The sequence below is a fragment of the Photinus pyralis genome, unplaced genomic scaffold (assembly GCF_008802855.1).
Source record: "Photinus pyralis isolate 1611_PpyrPB1 unplaced genomic scaffold, Ppyr1.3 Ppyr1.4_LG1, whole genome shotgun sequence".
Lineage (NCBI taxonomy): Eukaryota > Metazoa > Arthropoda > Insecta > Coleoptera > Lampyridae > Photinus > Photinus pyralis.
Genome location: NW_022170249.1, coordinates 11,555,009 through 11,571,145, shown reverse-complemented (window position 1 = coordinate 11,571,145; position 16,137 = coordinate 11,555,009). Strand labels below are relative to the sequence as shown.

The window sequence follows — 16,137 nt, the reverse complement described above, 5'->3', positions numbered from 1 at the left end:
AGATGATGAGCGTGGTGTCGAGGACACAGATGTGGGGCATTGTAAAGAGGAGCAAGAATAATTTTAGAACAAGAAAATGTGATAAAAGACTCGCTCAGGTACGGAACAGAGATTTGGGAGTGGAAGCAATTGCTGGAAGAAGTACAAAGAAGGTAGTATAAATGGAAAATATAAGGATAACGTCAGGGCGTATGGCGGAAAGGTTCAAGAAAAGGGACAATAAGAGAGCGAATTGGAGAAAGAATTCCGGGCAATTAGGATGAATGTGGGAAGAACAAAGAGGAAAATTATACTAAAGAAATGGGTACGGAGGTCGAAAGGAGGAGAGGAGTAGAAAAAAATATGGAAAATAAGCTGGCAAAAAAGGATCTAGATGCACAACAACAGAGGGTGAAGATAGAGAGCTCACGCAGAAGTAGTAGGGAGTAGCCACTCAAATAGTTGTTGAATTTCTTGAATATGTATAGGAAAAATTTGGATTTTTTAAAATTCAATAGCCTTTATCTCAAAAATCGTTAAAGACATCTAATATAGATCTATCTTCAATCGATTTATCTTAGAAGTTAACGTAGATTCTAGAAATCGAATAAAATATAGGGTGTCCCATTTAGAATTTTCAAGTAGGGGACTGTGGACCTCTTTTGGGACACCCTGCTAAATAATTCTACAAAATTTGAGAAATTGGATTCATAAAATATTTGGACTGTATTGACTAGACTGTAGTCAAAGTAGTCCAAATAATTTCCTCTAGCCAATAGAGTGTGATACTTCGCAGCATCGTTTAATTTGGGGGTACTTTTAGGGATCCAAAATAGAACATATCTTAACATATTGCAAAATCTGGAAAAATATCAAAACTATCGGTACATGCAGTTGTCTTGTATTTGTCTGGTCTTCTTCTTGTATGCAACAATAAGATAGGACTTGTTGAGAGTAGTTCCCAAGAAATTTTACGAGACAGGAGTACATTGCGCAACAAACTCTTATGAATCAAATAATAAAGCATAAGATTTCCACAATCCACATTTGTGACTTTGTGTGGAGATCGACAAACTTAAACGGTTATTGCGACGGTGGTGGTCATGGGTTTTAAACTACGTTAAATTCAGCTTAAATTTGGCGGTGCAAACGACCATAGATATTCCCAGTAACCAGATTGCGCAAGTGGAAAAGAGTGAATAATTAACTTTGCATGCCATTTTATGTTTCCCGGTAATCATCGACTTATCCCTTAACTTTCGGTCTACTACGAACTTGCGGTGGTAGTACTCAGCACCGATTGGCCACGGAAACGTGAACTGGTCTTGGAGCTGAAATGGCCTGCGATTTACAGAATCAAAATGTAAGACTCAATTCTGGCCTCACAGCTACAGTATACTTTATACAACTACCCTTAAACAAGCACAAATTTCTCTGAAATACTCATATGAATGTTTATAAAATAGTTCAATTCAATTAATGAATTTCAATTGAAAATCCTTGCAGTATTGTAAGATTCTAACTTCATCAACAGTGTACCTTTTTGCCCATTTGACCGGTTTCATTGCCCGGCTGCCTGCTCGCTTCTTTTACATGTTACTTTATCATTCTTTAGAACTACATTCAGCGATTAGACACACTCGAAACGTAAGTTTTTTCTCTTCGTTGCTTTGTTGCATGCCCGAATTCTGTGTATGCCTGAGCTATAATCATTATTATAATTTATGAGCATCGAAATCGTATTACACCAATACTGTTTTTTAGAAAACTGATTTACATTCAAATGCGGAAACTAATATCCAGCATCTAAAAATAAATTCGACTACGAAAAGGGTTCCGATTTTAAAAAGATTCTTGCTGCTTAATTATTAGTTAATTATTATTTATTAAGCTGGCTCACGTGAGTACCTAATAAAAGTAACACAGTCAATAAACAATAAATAAAGAAAAATAAGATAAACATTTAATTTACAACATAATTACAACAGAACTGGTTGTCTTAATTTAAACCTGATAGTGATGTTTTGCTAACTTCACCAGCACATTTGATATTTCGAAGTGGCTGCTGACGCTCCAAAACTGACAGCAAAAATTTTTGCTGCCAACTTCACATCTGTTGTATTAATACAGTTACCTTCTTGTTTTCACCATTTATAATTGAGAAATGAAAGGAGCCAGCTACACTTTAGTTTTCCATGTTGACTATGCAAATATTTGTTGTTGGCAACTTGACACAGGGAACAGTTTAATATTAATACAAGCCAAAACTATAGAACTTTACAGAACTACAACTAACTTTCACAAAGTTTTAATTAAGTTCATGTTAGATGTATAAAAATTGCTGGCACTTTCAGGTAGTAGGTATCATGCTTAAAGCGACCCTTTGGGAGGATAACTCGTCACTCGAAGCTTATCTGTTTCTGTAGTTAATCAACCAGAAAGTGATGTAAAATAGAAAACTAAAGCAATCATTGTATATTGGATATGCTATAAGAAATAAATTAATAAAAAGCGCTCTCCTTTTGGGAGATCACCACACCGTAAAAAACAAGTTTAAGGAGGGAGAAACCCGGGATTATACTGTGGACAAAGAAAGCCTTTTACGCTTTATTGCTATAGCGCCTATTGCATAACTTTGCTTTATGGTTCTTTGGCATGATACCAAAAGAGGGATGTTTGACAGGGTATTTTGTTCGTAATTATCGAAAATTGGCACTACGACAGGACGATCATAGCTATAGGTTTTGTGTTACTTCAGTTCACAGCGTTTGCGTGTATGCAGAGTTCAATAGGAGAACGTTGATATTCTTTGGAGAGTATGCTATCAAAAGGGCTTTTAATTATTTTTTAGCCCTCTCGCTTTTTCGCCTACTTAAAATCAATATACCTGTGTAGGTGACCCTAATTAAATTTTAACTGTAGTTACTCGTTTAGTGGTCTATGCTTTAGGCATATTAATTCGCGTACCTACTCATTCTGGCTGTCATTTATTACTAATGCCTCATGCATCATGCCATAAAAACATTTTGTTTTAAGTAATGTTGATGAGAATCAAACAAACACACTTTGCTCTTCTCTTCCCTTTGTGAATGAAATGTGGTTGTTGCTTAGCCAATTAGTTACGGATTAATGATACTAATTAACAAGGAAAACATTTACATTTGGGAATACCTTATACTTCCCTAAAGCGTTCATTAAATCCATTTTCTACACTCTCTGTTCTCTTTCCAGGTCGTTATGTTTTCCTGGTGGTTTCAGTAAATTCATTTGGTTATAGCAAAAAGTATATCTTGTACATAGGTCTCATAGCTTATACGTTAAAAGCGATTAATAACATTTTTAAAAGTTTTTAACTACGAGCTTATTCTAACCTTATGACTTTTTAGCAACTAAAAAAATGCAAACATAAATTACCAACATGCGCTTGCTTTGAAACACAAATAGTGACTCTGAATTCAGTATATGTTAAAATTCAACGAACCGACAGGACAGCTAAAGAATTTAAAAAACCCCAAAGATCTGATGAATCTAGGTTAATTGAAACAACCCGAAGAATTTAAAGAAATGGAAATTTGAGGAACCTATACTACAGCAGACGATGAACAACGCAAATAGTCAGCAGTATTAATTACAGTTTTTAATATACAATTAGCCTCCCGTGTCAGACGTTAGCATTGCTATTTCGCAATAGTATGTGTAGCGTGATTCACTAACTTTTTTATTTGTTTATTTGTGTTGCTGTCTGTTACACATTTGCAGAACGCACCCTCTTGAGCTCAACAGGTTGCGACCCGAAGTCTCATTTTGCCGAGTTAAATTGGATATTCTAACAGGTGGTACGTTTAGAAAATGTTGGTTTTGAATTTAAAGATATTGCCGATAAAAAACGAGTTTATTAGTGAAAATTGTGTATACGGGGTGTTAGGTTTTAACTAAAACGGTCACTGGCAAAAAAAAGTCTCAAGACAATTAATTCGCGCTTTTTCTGGCCTGACACCCAGTTTGTTCCTGATTTGGAGTAGCCAACCATCATCAAAACTTCCAATATTCTGTATTCCGACTACCTTTCAAAAGGAGAGAATGAACTGTCAATTGCCGAAAATTCTAACGCATTGATAAATGTAAGTTATTGGAATTTCTTGCATTATGTAAAAATCGATCGTCAATCGTTTTGGGGAAAATGTATGCTTAAAGTCAATTTAGCATTCCTGAAGAGGTCGACCTACGGAAGTTTATTCCGTGATCAAATTTGTGTATCTTTTATGAATGATAAGCGAACCCAAACCAAACATTTTGATAATTTGTTTACCCATTAATGGTGAAGTTCCTTAATACCATTATTTTGTGTATGTCAAATTTAATTTAGCATCCAGAGAAAAAAATCTATCAAATGAACCTAATAAATGGGTACATTGCTATTTAAAAATTCAATTGTTTTTCGTTACTGTTATTCACCATTATATTCAAAATTCATGTCCAAATTGGCTATCTATTTATTGCAATAATCATAATCATAATAAATGCCTTTGGGTATCCCTAGGATCCATTATTTGTATACTACATAATATTAATGTAGGTACATACTAATTGGCCGAAGTAATTGCAATGGACGGGTCTAGATGAGGGGCGGAGAATTTAAATGAACTTCAATTCCACGTAGTTTTTTATTAAAATTTTATTGACCATTCTTGCTAAAAATAGCATATCCCCTGCAATTGTATGTCATTATGTGTGAAAATCGCTATTTTCAATGTTTGTTTTACACCTATTTATTATTTACGATTTCTTAAACTTCAAAGTCACTTTTTGAATAAACTTTCTATTTTTTTGAAATTTATGTTCACTCATATACATCGTGCTTAACCATTGTACCAAATTTCATGAACATTCAATGATTCGTTTTTGGTCTGTAACTGAACAAAGAATACATTATTTCGCATAAGCGATTTAAACGTATAGGTACAAAACAAAAACACATTCTTCAAGCCCATGCACAACTTTTCAAAAGTTTTCAGTTTGCAGTTCGATTGCTCAGATTATGGTTCAAGGTGGCATTGTATCTCAGGAAGAGAAACTTATACGCACAGAATATTAAGTAAGGGTAAAATAAATTACCGAAAGGAAATTTCAATTTTTAGCTGTCATTTTTCGAAGAAAAAATGTAGAACGGCACGCGGTAATTTGCTATTAGGGAAATGACAGGTTGTCTTCTTCGTTGGAGCAATTTGTCCTTACAGTCTACTAATGTAGTTCAAGATGCTTTGTCGAGGGCCGACCAATTAACTCGGTTCAATCATCCCCGAAAGACACGGATCTTATTTTGAATCTATATAGATACAGAAGAAAACGAGTATTAAAATAATCTGTTGAAAATTCTATCCGAATCACAAATAAAAGCGCATATACTGAGTAATTTCATTCGGAAAAGTTTTAATACAGTTATCCGGTTTGGTCATAAGAAATTCATCAACATTTTCCCAGATTTCTCGCGAAATAAAAAAAAAACTTTTCGTTGCGTAAAGCTGTGATATAAAATAATTTGGAAAAGGTGGAAAGTCCTCGTTAAATGAGTACACTCACTTTTAAAGTAACTTATAATATAATTATGCAAGATCCGAATACACCGTTCTGGATTATCACTTTGAGGTTGGAAAACTGTACCTATTTCCGTTTTAATTAACGCCGCAAGATAGCGAAATAAGATTTCCTACTGGTTTCAAAATTCTAATCTTGATTTTCAATTTTATGGATTATAAATATAACTTATTAAGAGATAAATGCATATCGAAATTTGGAATCTTTACGACGGTTGTTTTACATCCCCCAGAGCACTGCCGCATCCTTATCCTAGTAGTTACATGATGAGTTCCATAATAACCGAGATACGTGCGCCTCGTGATTTTGACATAACTAGACATACTAAACCCTTTTTGCACCTACACATTATTCGTCATTCACTTAATGTTGCGGTAAAAGGATTTTGCTTGCTTAAAAAGGGCTGTTCGGTAACGGAGAGGGCGAAAAACATGTTTCTCAGGGGAAATTCAATTTAATTTTCTTGAATTGATATTTGCGAACAGGATTTTACTTTGATTCATAAGAATGAGGAAAGCCCCCTGGCTGTACCCGCGAACTTAGTAATGCTATTGATTGACAAATTTCCAGGTGATTTCCCTCTTGCATTTCATTTATGGCAAATTTAGCTGTTCGCAATATTTCAAGCGGTTGTGTATTATATTTCACGGTGTTAATGTGGTACAGGCGGATTAACAGGAGTAGGTAGTTCTTGCTAATTATAAGCCTATTTAATTTGTTGTAAGTGCTTAAATTAAATTTCGGAATTAATTTTAAATAAATAATAAATTTATCATTTTTTCATCGATACCGCTAGTACAACGAGAATCAGAGTAAACCTTATCGTTTTGGGTTTTTGTTAGCTATTGTCGCAACGAAAAAACTTTCTCATCTGAAAACCAGATTTTTCAAACCATCCACTTCGCGTGACCCAATTCTGACCCAGAGGCAGGCTCACGCGAAAAGGCCGAGAGAAAAAGAGCCAGAGCTCGGATGACTCAACATCGATGCAAGCACCGACGAAGAAGAGGAGATCACAGTCCCAACCAACGCACTCAAAGTAGCGATCTTAGTAGCGATTATAGATACCAATAACCTTCTGGGTAGGCTAACGGCTAACCAGGCGGATATGGTATAAGATCACCTGACCAAGATTCTTAAGCAGCATCTGTTCGCCCTAAAAGGCGCTATACACTAGCACTCACGTTGAGGGATTGGAGGTACTCGGGTCAGATCCTACGAATACTGTGCGAGAACAACCATTCCCTTGAGTGGTTGATGGAGGTGGTTGGCAACCTCCCACAATTGTGGGACGACCTAAAATTAGTGCAGGGAGACTCCAAAAGGCTGCAATCTGGGTCCTGGGTCCGTGATGGAACAACCTCAGAAAAGGAGCAGGCTAACCTAATCGCTAGCGGGGAAAGGCTCAGTTATGGGTTTTCTCCTTTAAAGGTGAGGGTTCGTAAGGCCGAACCTGAGTTGGAAAGTACGTCAGTACAACCACCACAACAACAGCAGCTTGTACAGAGGCAACTGCAAGAAGATACGGAAGCAGCACCACCCAGACCCTCTATACTCCCAATGGATGAGCGTGTTTATAAGCGCATAGACGTTTATCAGTTTATTTATTTATTGTCGCTCTTGTTCTGGGGCCCTCAACAGGCTTTCGCTCAATCACTGAGTGACCGGCATAATGCTTTTTAGAGGTGCTCCTGCAGAAGGTCTTATATGTTCTATACTGTAACTCCGGTATTTACCTTACGAATTAGCTGCAGGAAATCCTAATTCGGAGTAGCCGGTAGAAAGCTCGAAACTGATGTAAGGAAATTCCCATCTCTGCCACAGATGAAAAATGGGCTATGTAGCCCAACTTTCTACCACTGAGCCACACAGAAGTTGAATGTTCCAGTGTACGATGCACTGCATCTACACACCTTCCTTGTACAGCTGCTTAACATATTCTATAAGTGATTGTTTGAATTGAATCTGTGGTAATGATTTGATATGAATTGGAAGGGCATTATACACTTTTGATATTGCGTACGAGAACGTCCTTCGATAAAATGAGGTATTATGGAACGGTATTTCTATTAGCCGTCGATGTCTAAAATTTAAGTTATGTAATTATATCCGTTCAAAATGTTATCTTGTTATAGAGATACGGTGGAGATTTCGTAGCCATTATGGTAAAAGCAAAGGCAAGGCATCTGTCCTTCATATTCAGCCAATGGGCTTCTTTAAGTTTATATAAAATGTGTTCCCTGTGCTTGATGCCATAAATATAACTCGGACATGAATTTTGCACCTTTTGGATCCGTTTCTGATCGTACTTGTGTATGCATGTACCTATGCAGTATGTAAATGAAAAGTATAAATTATGAACAATAATGGTCCGAAGATTCATCCCTGCGGAACTCCTGAAGATAGCAGCAAAGGTGTACAAAAGGACATTTAAACTTACAATTTGTGAGCTATTAGAGGTGTAATTAGACATACAGTGTCTTTGGTGTCTAGGGCCTATAAAATAAACATCGAATACCAAGAAAACTTTTACTAATTTGTTTTATTTCGTCATCTCCACCTTGAAAGGAGAATACTTTGAGCAACATGAATTAAGTAAACAATAATTCTTGTTTTTGGAAGAAATTTACGATGCCTTATCACTCATTTTAAATTTTAATTAAAGCGATTGAAAACGGTGCTACTGTCGACTTTAGAAAAGCGTTAAAATTAATTTTATGAGCTTAATTAGATTAAAGACAAATTAGAAAAATAATTACTTATTACGTAATCAGGCTAAGTCGTCTAATGAAAATGCCGTGAAGATGGTGTAATTAAATCATGTCTATTTTTAGGGTGACGATGAGGGAAAATTTCAAATAATTACACCCCGTGATGGCAAGTGGTTGCCGAGTTCTACTTTTCATTTTAGATGAAATTACATTTCAAAGGCTATTGTGAGAAAATTTTTATATGGAAAATGTGCTTTTAAAAGTCTAGGCGCCCTGTATGTGTGTCAAGATTTTTTTATGCGCAGTGAAGAGCTTTATTTTTAGAACAGATTACTGTCTCGAAGTGGTATAAAAACAAGTGCGATAGACACAATGTAGAACCGCTCACATTGAAATTTAGCAGATGTACTGTATATTAGTAGTAATGATGGCTAATAACACAGATGGGTGCTTCCCAAAATTATTGAACACAAAAAGTAATTAAACGTGAAAAACATTTTTAATTTATAGCATATTTAAGAATCCACTTTGGAAACTCAACGGCCACTCTAAAGCATCTATTGTTTCTGAAGGAAATACGTACTTATTTTTATGTGCCAGTTTCTATACTGTTATGCTACATTCTTATAGTAACAATAACTCCTCAGCAAGGGATTATTTTAAACAACGTTTAACACCCCTCCTTGTCCTGTTAAAATTGCTTAACAGCACTGCCTTTTATTAATCGGAATAAAAGGTCTACTAGTGCACTTTAAAAGCTCAAGTCTCAAAATCTCGATTTGAATAACTGATCATTTCTTATATGTAATACATCAATTAATAATTTATTAAAAACATTTTTTACTATATAGACATTAATTGTATCGAACAAAAAACTACTTACGGTAAAAAATCGCGTGATTTTTCGCAACCCTAACCCTTGCATGCCCATAAATAGTTTATTTTTTGAGGAAATTTGATACATATTGGGTGTAGAACGAAATTGGAATGATCTTGTTTCATTTTGGCGTAATTATCCATCGGAGAGATTGGGAATGATAACCGTATAATATCACTCTTATTCAGTCTGATCACTTGCTCCACTCGCTCGCAAGTTTGCTCGTTTCGCAAATGTCACTCTTCTGAATAATAGCGTCGCAACATGCTCGTAATACCATCAAAGGAGACGTGCGAGAATTTTAGATTGGAAGTCACAAAACAATTGAGGACCATTAAGTACCGTATCGACAGTATTCGCGACTTTTCCTTTACCTACCGATTACGGTCGAGTTAAGGTTAATTTTATTCTCGCAATTTATATGCACATTATTGGCAAACAGCTCCCTTCTGAATTCAGACGGAATCGAAAAACTATAATTAATCCGATTTACTTACTTATTTCAGGTGATCTGGCTGGTCAAAAGTTCCATTGGTTTTGCTGTAGGGCCAACATTAACGTCAGCATAATCGAAAGAATCGAAAAATCCTATTTTTTCAATATACAAGAACCAAAAAATGATTCAGGGAGTGCTAAACGCTATCTTCTTTGACCTTTGATTACACAACTTTTCTTCCATTTAACCAAATTTGTATCTCTTCCCTCGCTCTTACCCTCTCTAGAATGCCCAAAGTAGCTCTCCTTACCTCGGAAATTTTTTTATGGAACAAACCCCCAAGGTTATGCCTTTGGGAATCCCAAGGTCACAATTTTGTGACCTCGCATCACCTTGGGAAAAACCCGGGGTCATACATTGACGTTTCATGAGACTTTGGGCAAACCTAAGCCCATATTGCAAGATGTATCAAAAATTACGACAAAAGTAACGACTTTGATGCCGATGAAGATCTCAAAGGGGATATTGATAATCAATCCCTATAAGCAATCATTAAATTGTGCTTATATTCCTTAACTGTGTACTAACACATACGCCGCATTATAAGAATCATCAGGCGCAACGTGTAGTTGCACTACTCTTCCTCCAGCTCCGCGCTGGTTGTTTCTACTATCTCGTTCCCTCACTATATATGAATATGTGGAGCCCTTAACAATTTTTTACTAGTAATTAAGGTTCATGATCGTCTTCTTTAATTTTCCCTTATTGGCAAGTACAACAATTTTTCGAGCCCATAAACTCATTCAGCCATTTGTTCGCTATAACTTTTGTGTAAATGGGTGGGGTTAGAATTATAAAACACAGCATACGTCAAACGCGTTTCCCCCGTAACACCCCGTTACATTGCGTTTAAAGATGGTACTACAATACGAGAGCGAAGTCTAATAATATCAAATTCAATATAATGAGAACATCTCATCAGCTCAGTTGACTTTATCTGCAAGACTATGGCATACTAATTACACAAGTTAACATGCTGAAAAGGTATCGTTTCTACTCGTCTACGGGTAACGTCTACCGGCTTTGTCTTTAACACACATTTGTAATTCCTAAAATACATTTACCTGTGTGGTATAATGCCGTATAAATTTAATAGTCTTCTCCTCGCTTCTTAGCGTGGAGTTGGGTAATTAACTTGCGACACAAACGTTGACGCATACCATAAAAGGACTAATCAATAATACTTGAACGTACATTTACACCCTCAAAACTTCATTGAGAGGATACTTGAAGGGGGTAGGTAACAAATCTTAATTTTATTTCAGGTTAGCAAATTTAAGTAGCTTTAACATTAAAAGCGTTCTCGTGGTTTTGGGGATTAGCAGCGGTTGAATGGCTAATCAGAGTTTTACTGAAAGTTGGGGAGCTTAGTTTAAAGCGAATCAATTATTTAAGCCCTACTTATACCACAAAGCCTAGCCGAAGGTTTTATGTGGCTAGAGCAAATAATTTTCTACATATCTCTTCGTTTAGCTCATCCTATTTGCAAAAATACCGGCAGATACAACTTTGGAACTAAATATAAAGATTTCAAGATTTTAGAAAATTAATAAAATTAAAACAAAACGTCAATACTTCCAAATACAACTTGGCCTATTTTCCAGAATTTAATTTAATGTTTATGTAAGCTACCAAGACATGAAAGAAAAGGAATTTAATGCGAAGCTAAATTTTATTTTCCATTTACTCCACCGTTTTTGCAATAAACAGATACCTTAAAAAATTCTCTTGGTAGCTCTTCTAAATAGTCACTAACAGCAACTTTCTGATCATCATCGGACGCAAATAATTGTAGTTCACTTTTTTATGTACTTACTCCGCCATTAATTTTCCCACGGAGCACTGCGTTTTCATTTTTTTGATGCAAGGGATCCTTTATGCATCAATGGATTGGGTTTTTCCATAACTATCTTTGGAGTGGTTTCTCATTCTCTTTTATATTATCTCATTTATGTTTTGAATTGATTAGATTGCATTGCTATTGAATAGAAATTTAGTTATTTGTGCATCGCAAAGTATTTTTCTTCAATTTAACGTCACTGTTATGCTGTCCTATCACACGATTATAAGGACAATCGTAGTCGATCAAAATGTTGCTTTCGATAGTGTTAAGTCAATCGAATAATTGATTCTTTTTGAGTATTAATTACAGTTTTTATATCCGATTGCTTCCGTGTCAGACGTTAGACATTCCCATTTCGCAATCTTTTATGTGCAGCGTGATTCAATCTCCCTTTTACTTGTTTGTTGTGTTGTTGTCTGTTACAGATCTGCAGAACGCGCCCTTTTGAGCTTTCAGACTTGCGACCCGCAGTTCAGAAGTAAATTGTTTAAATTTTCGTCTACTTCCTGATTAACGTTTGATTACATACTGGCCTTCGATGCAATCCAATTGTAATTATTACTTTTGCTAGATATTCACGTAACGATTAATAACTCCGTGGTTTTCTGCGGAAACCTGTTTTGATTTTAATATTTTCTCTGAGTACGTGTTAATCCCCTTTTACTAGAAATTAATTTAAATTTAAATATTGACATTGCCCTCGATTGTGACGTCAATTATTATTTATGTTCTATCCCTATCAAGTATTTTCTTTCTTTAGCTTTACAAGACTAATACAAGGATCAATAATAGCCCTCTCTTTTGAAAGCGAATAAAGATTAAGTGGAGCCTATTCGGTTTAGTATTACTACAGAATACACGCTACAATATGGACCGCACCACGAGCGGACCGTTATCTGACAGTGACATGACGGATAATATGAATCGGCCTTAAAGAATACACGCTATAATAATTGACCGCACCGTAAGCGGACCGTAATGTGGCCGATAATGTGAATCAACCTCTAAGCCCCCCCAGTGTCAAGTTTGCGCAAATCAGAATGGTAAAAAATAATTGAGTGGTTTTTTAGGGGAATTTTTCGAAAAAAAATTCCCTTGATGTGATGGTTTAGTCCGTCTGTCTGTCCGTCTGTCTGTTTCAACGAAAAGTGACACCGATTTCAAACCAATCGATTTCTACGAGTTCAAGAATCAGTGCTATTGAATATGAGCCGGATTAAAAGTCTGGTTTTCGAATGCGACCTGAATGGCAAAAAGTTTCCCTCCTGAAAATCGTGTGCGATTCTTCGTATATTTGCTTTAATGTACTTACTTGAAACGCTTAAAATAATTTTGTGTGTAATCAAATCCAATGCTTCAATTTATTAAAACAATTAAATACATTCAGCTGATTGAAGGTCAACTTGATTGGATGTCACTTTATTGTTTCCTAGCATTCCATGAGATATTAATTATTTTAGTTTATACACGAAATAAAATTGTTTAGGTCCATTCTTGTTTCGATTGTTCTCTAAATGGGGTAGTATGGATAACTGAGTAGAAATAATTCTCGAAACTTTCCCAATATATCGATTTAGGGGAAGATTACGAGCATTATTTCGACCCAGTTTACACGAAAAATTTAAATATAAATCAGAGATAAACTATTTGTAGGTTGCTGATGTAAGAGATTCCATTAAATTAACTGAGCTGACCGACATTTTTCCAAATTAACCTGTGTGATTCTCATATTCGTTGAAACGTTAAGATCTATCTTCAGTACCACGAAAAAATTATCAAAGTCGTGCGAGATCGAAGCGATTTCAGCGCATTTTTGTGTGGCAGATCAGTACCTATTCTATTAGCCAGTTTTGGTTCCATTATCAATAAGAGCAGGTCGAGAGCATTTCCTTAGTCGGTACTCACTTCCGAAAAAGTGACTATTTTTATGTATCTGTTTAAATAACATTAAAAAAAATAAAAACCAAATCGTCAAATTTCGGTTTTTTTGGCATATCTTCGGAAATACTCGGAATTTTTTGGTTTTCTTTAAAGTATGATAATTACTGTTTAATTGCACATCTTTTCTCTGATTTAACAATCGCCGTATTTTCTATGATTTTGGAAATCCTCATGATAGACATCCTTATCTTGGACACAGTGCATAATGTTCTTCCGATCTGTACGGTTTTTTTCCAAATTATCAGTGTTTTCGATTTAATGTTCCAATCATCCTATGGTCGCCTGCATTATTTACAAGAAAGACGAGGAACCCAAAATTTGTCTTGATTCTTGTCAGCGAATTTAAATGTGCTTGGTATCACATGAAAATTCGTTTAATTACACGTTGTTTAGGTAACCTTTGGTCATAGCGAGTGCGATTTCACATTCTCTAAGGAACTCAACCGTGAAGAATGGATATATCGAATTTCCTAACAATAAAATATTCTCGAAACTGATAAAACCTAAACCGCCGAAGCGTTGAGTGAACTTCACTCAACGGCCGAAGTGTTGTGTTGAAACATGTTCCAGACGTAAAAAAGTTAACTTTTTTATATATGCATTTATGCAACTTTTGAACAAGTTCTGCAGAGTAAACATCTTAATAGATTTGTTTACAACTTAGGAGGATAATACTCACAAGCGGTAAACCCAAAAGGGCCAGGCGATTGTGAACAATACTTCTAGAGAAAAACCTTCATTGCGGCGCTATAAAAATAATAGAACAACGCGGGCAAGAACAAAATGAGAAATGGGCGGGATTCGGAGGTTCATTAAGAAAATAATACCATTGAATAATAAATTTTATTATTCAATGATAATACCAAGTACTACGTATCCGTACACACCTTTGATACAAACGTCGTTACCGAATTGGCATTAGCCCACTGTGCTCTCGGAAAGATGCCGCCCTAAATTCAATTTAGGTATATCCAACTTCCTGATTGCAGGATTTAAAGTTCATATTCAAACGTGACCGTTGTCAGAGAAGGCTTTCATTAACTCCGGTTTGAATATAAAGTAATAAATAATGAGGAGGGATGTTACTTAAACTAAATTACAATTTCCGCTTTCAGTTGTAAGTTCAACGTGAGATGGCGTTATTTACTTGAATATTCAGTGAACTTCCTAACGTATTTAGATAAATTTTCATTATTTATAAGCTCAAAAAATGGTATTTCCAACGTGGTAAGTTTGTAGCACTCTGTTTCTGGATATTAGATAAACCGTGTGGGTTTTAAACAAAAGTTAACCGAATTTATTTTTGTTGACGCGTTGTTTTACTATTAGCGATATACGCCTACGCTGTGTGACTCATTCATTGGGCTTTTTTCAACGTATGCACTTTTTTGTTAATGTAACATGTATTGTAACACGGTTTCAATATTCACCCCTCAGTTTGTAACGAAAATTCTGCATTGCCAATGTACGGTCATTGACAAAAGTAATGATTGCTTCATATGTAAGCTCTGCAGCAACCAACACCCCTATTACATCGGGCAAATTGCACAATATATTTAAATGTTAGTTGCGTATGCTGCAGAACTTACCTATTCGGAGATCATTACTTTTGTCAATGACTATACCTAATACATAGCTGTTCTGTACGCAAATAATGAGAAAAGTTTTCTAGTTCAGTTATGATAATAATCATAAAGTTACGCATCGCATTTGCTGAATTAATGAGTTTGCTGACTGCTACAAAGTGATTTAATTGCAATCGTGCTGTAACGAACTAACAAGCGGCTGGGAAAATTCCGGATGTCACGATTCCAGTTAATGGAGTCATAAACAGGGATCCTAATTCCTGTTTCAGTAGAAAAAATTATTTGGTTACAATGCGTCTGAGCCATACGCAACTTTTATTTGCAGTAGAACTGATAACTGCTGCCAAGAAGTTATAAAAGATGGTGCGGTGGGAAAATACGTCAAAAGGTATATCGTATTTTCATGATTTTGAGATATGCCTGATTGAATCGAGATGAAATGTCTACTTATCGGAAATAGAGTGCCGAGTTACGTTTACGTTCATCTTCTCTCTCTGCGTTACACCTTGATGAGATCGAACGCTACGTTACCTTATAATACAACGCAGGACTCTTGTTAACCCCATACCTGCAACAAAACAGAAAAATTAGAGAAATGTAATGAAATTTCACTTTAGTATACATCCGGTACCGACTATTAAAAATATTACCGTAGTACGAGTATATGTCTGATATTAATAGTACATTATACAGGCTGATTCAAATTCGAGGGCCACCATGGGGATCTCGGGAAGAGATAAATAGGGAAAAAACCGAAATTTTGCGAAATCGTTTTTATTTTTTACTGAAGTTATAAAGATATTTCGAAATAAATTATACATTATTATGGCCACTTTTGTCCCTCTACAAGATGCTACTTTTAAATTTTAAGTTTGACGTTTCGTCTCCAGTCAACCATCATCAACTTTATTTTTTTGGCAGTAATTTTTTACTTTTTATGTCATTTGATAGAGAATTTTTTTCTGATTTCAAACATGTCCTTGCAGTACCATAATTCGGCGTCATGATACTAGGCCATTATGCGTGGTATTTGCCCACTTGCGGCAACCATTTGTGGTTCTTCTTCATCAGGATCCGGATTGCATTTGTATAGTAATGCATGGGACATT

At 35.6% G+C, this 16,137-nt stretch overlaps 1 protein-coding gene across 4 annotated transcripts in view; it reads right to left on the bottom strand.

Moving 5' to 3' along the window:
* LOC116166841 (myosin-10) overlaps positions 1–16,137 on the bottom strand; it is a 112,676-nt gene that overhangs the window by 53,214 nt on the left and 43,325 nt on the right. The window contains exon 2 of one of the 4 annotated variants that reach the window (XM_031482026.1): positions 15,560–15,596. The exons of the other annotated variants lie outside the window; for them this stretch is intronic. The gene's annotated coding sequence lies outside the window, so the exon portion shown is untranslated. The remainder of the gene's footprint in view (positions 1–15,559; positions 15,597–16,137) is intronic. 4 annotated transcript variants of the gene reach the window in all.